The sequence below is a fragment of the Scatophagus argus genome, chromosome 1 (genome assembly GCF_020382885.2).
Source record: "Scatophagus argus isolate fScaArg1 chromosome 1, fScaArg1.pri, whole genome shotgun sequence".
Lineage (NCBI taxonomy): Eukaryota > Metazoa > Chordata > Actinopteri > Scatophagidae > Scatophagus > Scatophagus argus.
In genome coordinates, this window is record NC_058493.1 from 17,804,968 (window position 1) to 17,814,658 (window position 9,691).

Below are 9,691 nucleotides of genomic sequence, written 5' to 3' on the forward strand. Positions count from 1 at the left end.
TTGATGCAATTTATAATGCACATTAATGAGGGCTGACAGCTGTAACTAAAAGGCAGAATGATCACTTACAATTCAAATAAAAATCACAGTGCAATAACAAAAGTCATTTGCATGACTTTTTTTTTCCTGTCATGCTCTATTTTCATCTTTATCTAGCTTTCATTCCTGCTGTTATATCAGAGGCCGAATGCATGTGAAAAGACTAAATGATCTGCAAATTGATGCAACACTTATGCTGTGTCTCACTCCAGAGTATGAGCTCTAATTGTACATTGTGTGAAGGTATGGCATTTATTGGCTTTTCTCCACACCTCATTTCAATCTCAATGTCTTATCAGTCGCCTTTGTTAAGTCATTGCTTGTTGATGGGCATTCGTAAGTTGTACAGTTAACACTTTTTACAAATTACATATACTTTTCCATATGTTTCTTCAGGGCCAACTTTTCTTTTGTTTCGGTATCGTCCTCATAATCGAAGTGGAAATAAAATTCCAACCAAACATTGTGCTCACACGAAAACATCACGAGGAAACCATTTGAGCTGACCTTCAGAGGTGCTAATTAAATTTTGGACGTGTGGTGATGGTATAACTGATTTCATTCTTCATTATGGCCTGTAATGACATTTCTCAGCTGTCAGAAGCATTGCAGGGGGCTTGCTTGTGAGGTTTGGGATGAATTAACCATTATACCATCAAATAGACAGCATAAAGGAGGGGTGGAGAAGAGCTCAGATTTGAGAATGTGGTGACTGAAGCTGAGCATTCACTTTAGGAAAGCTCACAAAAATTAATACAATATGCTTTTTGCCATTCATCTACTTAGAACAACCGAACATAGATACCTTCATGACTGCAGAGCAGCCCCGTATGTCTCGGCCCTAATAAAAGCCTTTAACAGGATCCTAAAGATTTAATTAAGATGTCAGTATGCGTAGGTCAGCTGCAGTGCAGAATGTGCAGTGGAAGATATACAGTAACACTACGGAGAGCCCAGCTGGATCTGTGAAAACATGCACAGTGAAGGGGCATGTCCTGGGCTCTGATTTACACACATAGCCTTGTTGTAAAAGCAATGGCATTTAAATACTGTTTCTTTTGCACACAGTAAGCAAAGCTTACGTTAGTGTTGGACCAGGGGAATGCAGAAAAGCTTGTCACCTGGTCATTTGTGCTGAATAACCCTACCATCTAATAATTACAGTGCTGAGATAAATGAAATGGAACCAGAACACTTGATATGTGCAGTGTGTGTTGTACAAAATGATGTCTGCTGTTATGGGTTGATATAGTGCAAAGTAATTGAGCATGGGCAACTCATGATGTTATTGTGTAACAAAACAGAATGATTTATGCAGTCTGCAGTTTCATAGGTATGCATAAATACAGTACAAGGTAGTATTACATGAACTTAGACAGTCCAGTCATTTGATATTTCCAGTAGCTGAAGCTTAAATTATACAAATCGCTTAATTTACATTCTGTACATGGAGCTGCATTTTTTTCCAATTTATCTTAGGTGTATACGAGGTATTTTCTGGTGTGGGGAAAACAACAACTGAATAAATAGCAAATTAAAAGATGCATTCATCAAAGCAAGAAGAGTAAAAGAATCAAAATTTGACACTAAAGTAAATAAAAAAAAATAAACGGTAACATGACTTAAAGGTTAAATATACAATGTGCACTGCCACTAGATATCATACCCGAGCAGCAGTTTTCAAAGTAGAGGCCTGGGACCCCCAGGGGGGCTTGAGGGCATCCCAAGGGGTCCATCCATAAGTAATACAATGACAGACTGTATGACTATTTTGGTTTTGGGTTTCATACACTTTCTGTATTAAAAAATGCCTTTTTTTTGCCTTTAAGGAGCTTTGCAGATCTGGTTGATCAGCTGCCAAGACATTGCTACTGTGTAGCCTGTTCCTAGATTGAATTGTTTTCAAAAATGTATTTTAGTATACTATTTAACTCTAATAGAAGAAATTTTCTTACCAGGCTGCCATGTTGAAAGTGGACATGAGGACCGAAAGGGATTTACATGCAACTAACATGCACACACAGCTGTCCAGACTACCAAAACAAAAAACAGAAAAACTCAGAACACACATGGGGGGGAGTTGTTGTCTCACCACTGCTGTTTGCTGCTATATTAATGTTCAAAGTATCATAAAGTTTATAAATTTAACCTTCAAGTCCACGGTGTCTCATCTGAATGAAATGAACTTGTGATTAGGGAAGACAAAGTTTAAAAAAAGTAAAATAAGAATAGAAATTCTGTCTTTTCTCATGCCATCATGCTGTTTTAAGAGAGAAGTAGTGCATTTCACAACAGATAAGATCTGAAGGGCCACTCATCTGCAGAGAGAGTGCAGGATAAGTCAGTGGGATGTGGGCTGAGGGGAAAAAAGGGTGACTGACACAGTTAAATGGTTCATTCCCTGGAGGGTGAATGTAAATCTTGTTATTTCTGTTTCCTGCCACTCCTCTCTATCTGTCTGTCTGTCTGTTGGTCTGTCTGCTTTTTGATTGTGCAGAGGATCTGATCCCACAATGTCCAGTTAAAAGCGGTCTGCCACAGTTCTCTCTGACAGACAGGATTCGGTTAAAATGCCGAGTTCACAAGACTCAGACCCATTAGATCTTGTGGTAGCCAAGTAAAAAAAAAAAAGTCTAGCTAACATCAAACTTCAGACCACATTGATTTACAAGGAAATTGTACTGGTGCCAGTGGTTGATCAACAGCATTTTCCCCTCAGTTTAAAAAGGAAGCAGCGTGCTCTGATATCAAACATTATGTCAAAGTTAATCAAATATTTGTTGAGTATCTAGTATCAAAATAGTCTTAATTGGTTGATCCTACATTTCTTAATCTCATGTTTCATGTTTACTTTTCCACTTGCACTTGTTAAGACACACGAGGTTTTTTAAGTATAAAGCTAGAACCAGGAATTTTCTCAAAGTCACTGAGGTAAGTTTAAGTAAAATGACTTTGAGCGCGACTTCTTTCAACTGGCCTAAGTCGAGAGTGCGCTGCAAAGCTACATTTTGCTGATTGGTGTGAGGTTGTCAGTGATAAATGTATACAAGCTAATCTAGAGGTATTCTTCGCACATGCTCAGTTTCATTGTCAATCCTTTATCATTACATTTGGAAGAATGCTTTCCTGCGTTACGCTGCACACCGAGACCATTATTACAGCAATGTCTCCGCTTGGATGGACCTGCACTCATACCTTACTGTGCTAGTGACTCTAATAGCAATGGTAGAAATTCACTGAGAATGGGGGTGGGTTTCTGGGTCATGGGGACCTCATGTCCTCCATAATACTACACCATATGAGGCCAGCTCAAGTGAACCACCAGTGTCTTTGTTAAATATTCATCCCTTGTCAATAATTAAATGCTCATTATTTGAACCTGAAGAGTGCTGTGATTCCAAATTTAATGTGCTTCTAATGCATGGGGCGATAAGGCACGCCTAATAGCTAGGCTGCATGATGAAAGGTAGGTGCATGCAGTCATACCCATTCTTTCTCAGTCGAACAGGTAAAAAGAATCCATGTTTCAAATGAAAAATTTAAAGTCGTTGTCCAGAATTTTTTGAAGAACATCTGAGGTTTTGTATTCTGCGACTGTACATGATTTTGAACAACTGTCAGAGAAAAGAAGCTTGTTATCTCTGGCCCTTTAAATTGAATCCTTTTCTGAAAGCAAGAGACTTTTCAGGAGATCTGTTACTGCAACTGCCACAGCACAATCTACCTCCCACACAGGAAGTAATGACACATGAGCCAATTTAGGTGATAAGATACAGCCAGGGTATGAATACACAAATATACAGTGAATATGCAAACAACAAGATCTGTTACCCAAGGGCTAGGGGCTCACATGATAATACAAGTATTGTCCTGCAGCTATGTAGCACAATCAACCAGCAGTGCTATCAATTAACTCCAGGAGGAAGTCAGTGCATCAACAATCTTTTGCCTCTTTCTTAAAACTTTGAAGATTTTTTAAATACATAATCATTTCCTTCTTTGATGCCAGGCATTTTTCATTGTTTGTTGTTATTATGATCAACATTATGAACAACTGAGAATTACCCCAGCTGTTTTTTTTCCTTTTATTTTTTAAACAAATGTCATTCTGTGTGTGTGTGTGTGTGTGTGTGTGTGCACATGTGTTCTTGTATGGCTCAAGGACCTGTCTGTGATGTAAACACAGGGAGGGTAAACCCAGACAGCTTGTACTCTCTATTGTTATTATCCTGTTTGTATAATTAGCCTTATAAATTGCTCACATCAAAGGCACTGTCCCTTGGAATACTTTCATGCCTCTGTTTAAGTAAAGGAGAGTGAAGTGGGATATGTGGAGCCTCTACGGGGCATTGGAGGATTTAGCTGGGAAACTTAACCAGTGTAATTATGTCTGATGGCAGCACTGCGTTCTTCCCCAGTCTGTCTTTGTGGTACTATTTTCTAGCCTGAAACTGACAGAATATAAAGGCTGCAGTATGCTAGAGATGAACTAGTCTGCCTTTGTGTCGTCCAACCACGTTGTAAAGTGTTTTGTTTGGAGCTGAGGCAGTTGGGTGAACACACAACAGTTAATAGTCAAACAGGCGTTCATGATGCTTGATTGTAGGCATAGAAGTTATGGAAATAGCTGTGTCAGGAAAGAAAGAGAGACTGTGATAGAGAAGTGAAAATCCTGTGTAGTGTTCTCTCTCATCTTTGCACAGCTGGCCAGTCACCACAAGTAGGTGTGACTGTTGAATTGTTGTTTTGGGGAAATTGCTGGACGCAGCTTCTTCAATTCTGATGTTGCAGCCGTGTGGAGAAGGAAGTATTTTCAGACCCTGTTCAACAGTCGGCTGAAACATTACGTAGTCATGGTAGTAACTATGGTGTGTACAAATTATCACCTTATTGGATGATTATACTTTTAGGAATCTGAAAATATTAAAAAAAAAAAATCACCGTTTGCATCTCCATCTCCACAGATCACCACTAGAAAGAACACTTTTCCTGATGCCTTCTACCCTTTTTGACACCGTAAAAACATGGTGAATGTTGCAGTGCCTTCAGATTAATTCCTCTCTCTTGGTTAAAAAATATCTACAGTACATTTAATGGCCTTTATGACCCGTAGTAAGTATACAGATGGGAGAGTGCTGGAGAGTACAGTATGTGCTGATTCTGCTGCACTCTGAGACGCTGGCGTGAACAATAATGTCTTGGCAGCTTGAAGTGATGAGAGACAGAAAGTGTCAGAGGGGGTTTGCACAAATTTGATTGGCAGTACCAAAGCTGCCTCTGCCATCAATTTAATGGCAATTATTATTTAATGTATATTACTTAAAAGCATATGCAAAATTAAGATTTTGTCACAAAAACACATTTTATATGGTATTTAAAGAATAATATGCATAATATATCGCCTGTTAATATTTATGGCAAAGAAGTTCAAGCATTTCTTGTCTTGAGCTAGTTCTCTGCTGAAAGCGTTGACTCTCATGATCTCAATTAATAACTAAGAAAGTAAGAAAAGGAAAAAGCAGCACAAAACTGGAAGCTTTTTACACAGAGGAGAAAAACCTGCCAAGGGGAATTTATCTCACATTCAGATTCACTTATGTGTAAGAACAAGAGACTGGTCTCCTTCAGGGTGTAATTCAGAAAAGCACACTGGAAAAAAGTATTTTTTATGACATGTTTCAAAAGGGATATTGTTTTTAGATAAAAGTTGAATATAATCTAGCATATCCCTATCTGTTGGATGGAAATATACGACTGTATCTGTATTTTATTTGAACATATACAAGAAATAATTAAATATTAAATAATAAATGAAATAAACGTACAGTGCTGAAGAGTTTTTGAGACTGTCTTCATGTGTTAAAGTGCAACATAAAAACATGTAGTGTCTGGCAGGACATAAAATGTAAAGTGAAGTGACTTGAATATAACGTTTTACAGGCGTAGAATTTGGATTTGGCCAACACGCTCAATAGTTGACCCACAAAGCTAAAAAAGCTGTTGTTGTTTTTATGGATATTTATAAAAAAACACTTTAAAGGCCTTTTGTGTAGGGTTGTGTCACAGCAAAAAGGCAGTGTGGCAGAGCGAAATGCATTCCCCCAAAAACTAAGTCTTATTTCTACAGACAACAACAATAGAAACACCACAGGAGAAAATAAAATTCAACTGGTGACTAGCTTGTTAATACTTTTCTCTGGTCTGTCAGTTATCTCTTTGTTCTGTTACTGCCAGGATTAGGATTCTAGAGTGTGATTGACACTTAGATGTGGGTTTGACAGTCTGTCATCACTCACGCTGAAACCCTGTGTTAATATAATTCAATTATAAATAAGTGCATGAATATTATATCAGTATGGGAGAGCTATCAGGGAATTTGGTGCTGATTTCCATCATCAACAATTCTGCCATTTTAGTCACCCACGTTCGTCTTTAGGCGCTGCTACAACAAGGCAATTATAGTATGTCTGCATTGCGTGAATGTGACTCTGTGTCCTCCTATAACCAGGATGGTTCAGGATGGAGGTCACTGTGAGAGCCACAAGGACCGAGGAGGAAACCATGTTAGAAGAGGACAAGGACCAAGGTTATTAGATAAAATAAATCTACTTAGTTTGTTTTCTGCAAACCCCCTGAGGGAGAGAGACCATGAACTGACAGGCCCTATGTAATTCTTGACAGAGGAAAACTTTGTATACAGACAGTCTCAGCAACATGTTATTAAAAAGATGAGCATGGCCGTGGAAAATAAATAAATAAAGAAAAAATACTGATTAAATTTTAAGCAGCTGGCGGGCCGATAGTTTGCCCGAGGCATATTTGTCAGTTTCAAAGGGTGTTTTTATTAATTTTGTATTTTGCATTTTGTTAGTGGAAAGAACTTACTCCACCGGGAGCGCCACAAGCTATAGCCAGCAGAGCCTATAGCAGGGAGAAAGGAGACGCAGAGCATGCCAAGCAGATCCTGCACACTTAAAGAAAGAAATCAGCTCGAGATCACCAGCATAACCCACAGACCCCCCATCCTCTCCAAAAAAGACAACAACAACAACAAATAAAGACAAAACACACGTGTTCACAGAAGTAATGTATGCACCGCGTTCCCGCATATGAATCTTTATGCGAAATGCACTTCAGTTTTTATTACGCTTAACAAACGTGTTAGTCAGCTGATCGCACAGTCTGCATTCTGTTGTATAGATTCACCTCATAAGATCAGTGCTGCTGGTTTATCTTTTATGTGAATCATCAGTTAGTGGGTAGTTTTTTTTTTGTTGTTGTTTTGCTTGGAACCTGTAGCCTTTAGCCTCGTTTTTTTTTTTTTTTTTTTTGCATCTTTGCAATGCTGAGTTAGCATGGTATCATGTATGTAGCTCAGGGCTACCGCTGACCTTTCAGGGGCCCTAGGCATAAATTTCATTACAGTAATTTTGTTACTCCGAACTCATAGGAAAGTCAGTTCCTTTTATTATCACCACTGATCAGTTTCTCTCTCTCTTAATTATATAGGCTACATGAATAAACATGTGTGACCAAAACTAAATCAATGCTCATTACATCACACGTGGATTAAAAAATATGTGTGATTTTAAGCTACAGATGTGAAATTGACCTGACTTGACACTGTAGCAGCAGAGCTGTGGATATTTACATTCTGACACAAAGCAGGGTTAGCTGAACACTTACACAAATGTACTAACATAAGAGCAGGCTGACTTTTTCCTGCGTTTTAACGCGATGTTGCCAGCACTGAGTAACAGTTCACCTTTTGGCTTTGCTGGACATTGTCCTATGAGAATATGACAAAAATGAACTTGTCAGGTTAAATGTTATTTTTATTTAGATTTTGTCACTTTGATTTTATTTATTTATCTCTGGTGGTGCAGAAAATCTGCATTAATGCCAATAAAAACAATTTGCGAAAATTTCTGCCACATGTACATGGTCTTGTTTTAGATAAACACTCACTAAAATAATGACAAAATAAAACTCCAAAAGAGAAACTTGGAATCTGACAAACTCAAGGCAGATACTATCAAACAGCATTGAACACTGACCAGCAAAGGCTGCCCTCAGGCTATAATTTGCAGAAGTTTTACCTGCTGCTGGCTGAGACTGAAGACAAAGCTTAGTAAGTGTGTGTGCCTGTGTGTGTGTGTGTGTGTGTGTACACACGTGTGCACAATTCACAACACTACACATAGCAGTTTTACAGAGAATTGCCAGCATTTGGGTCAGGTATGCCTCTCCAACCCACCAACAGCTTTAATCATCTTAAAAAGAAATAGCCGTTGAGGCATTTAATGACTATTAAGAATGTGTGTTGCGTCGTATAAATCACCTTTCATTTCAAAAATACTCATAAAGCATTTGTGTCAAATCAGTCAGAGCGGTTTGAAGTAGGTGCTACTTTGTTGTGTAAAGGTGAAGGAGTTAATTAGGTGATGGGACTGTGACTGATGCTATGTGTATAGAGCACATACGACTGGGAGAGAAGGCGAGTGGGCTGCTAATCATGCCCTCCACCCCCTTATTCCTGCATTCATCTCCAACCATATGCTTTTGAAGTCAAGGCTGTCAGGAGCTCTGTGACATGCACTCAGTTTTATTGGATTTCATGGGGAAAGTATGCTTTGTTTATCGTGGTTCTTTTTGAATACGTCTCAAATAAAACACTAAATTACATTTAAATGATGCGTTGAAAGACGCTCACTGCCTTTTTCTTTTTTTTTTTCTTTTTTTCCTCGCTTTCTGGTAAATTAATGCATGTCCTTTACTGTAATGGAGCAGGTTTGACTGCTATGTTAATCTGAGCACATGAGGATGAGAAACAGTGACACTTGTAAAGTAAAACTATAGCCACACTTAAACCTGTGAATTTCTCACATTTGCGACATTAAAACACACTATTACATTTTAAATAGTTTTGTTATTATTAGTGTTTGTTTTTGGCACACGCTCCTCATCTGCCGTGCTGCTAACTATAATGCACATTGCATCATATACAGTACTTCACCCAAGGAAGAGCAGCGTGAAGTCATTTGTCCGTTCAGCATTTCTTGTATGTGTGGCTACTTTACTCTGTTGATATGTTGGTGGACCTGCTGGTCAGTGAGGTGACTCATGACAAAATAAGACAGACGTACAGACATATCACAATCTGCACTTGCACAGTTTTCCCTAAAGGTAGTGCACCTTTGAGATCAATCTTCTCTCCGGTGTGAAGTATTTTTTTGTTCTTGTGGCCTTCAGTGCTAGTCTCATGCAGACATGAGACTAGATCTAACAGTGAGGAAGGAGTCTTGTGTCCACTTGTTAAACTTGCCAAATGAAAAATACTTGCGTATTCATTTAGACTGGAATTTTTATTGCAAGATGGAATGCTTTTTTTTCCCTACAAAAAACATGTTAGACACACAATAGAGAATTTCAAATTATGCTTTAATACATGTGTATAAGGGCTCTTTAAGTGATTGTTAAAATTGCATTGAGTAGGATTTTGTTTACATACTGCAGTAATGTTAATACTGCAAAAAAACTAGAAGAAAAAGTTATTAATTTTAAAATGTTAAGCCTTTGTAGATCCATCCATCTTCTATACAGTTTACCTGTCATGGTAGCAGTGGGGTAAGAGGCGGGGTACACCCTGGAT

At 38.4% G+C, this 9,691-nt stretch overlaps 1 long non-coding RNA gene across 1 annotated transcript in view; it reads left to right on the forward strand.

Annotated features, from left to right (window-relative positions):
- Positions 1-8,185, forward strand: part of LOC124058844 — a 33,472-nt gene extending 25,287 nt beyond the window's left edge. Inside the window, exons 2-3 of the long non-coding RNA XR_006843335.1 lie at positions 6,548-6,625; positions 6,911-8,185. This is a non-coding gene — a long non-coding RNA (uncharacterized LOC124058844). The remainder of the gene's footprint in view (positions 1-6,547; positions 6,626-6,910) is intronic.
- The last annotated feature ends 1,506 nt before the right edge of the window (positions 8,186-9,691 follow it).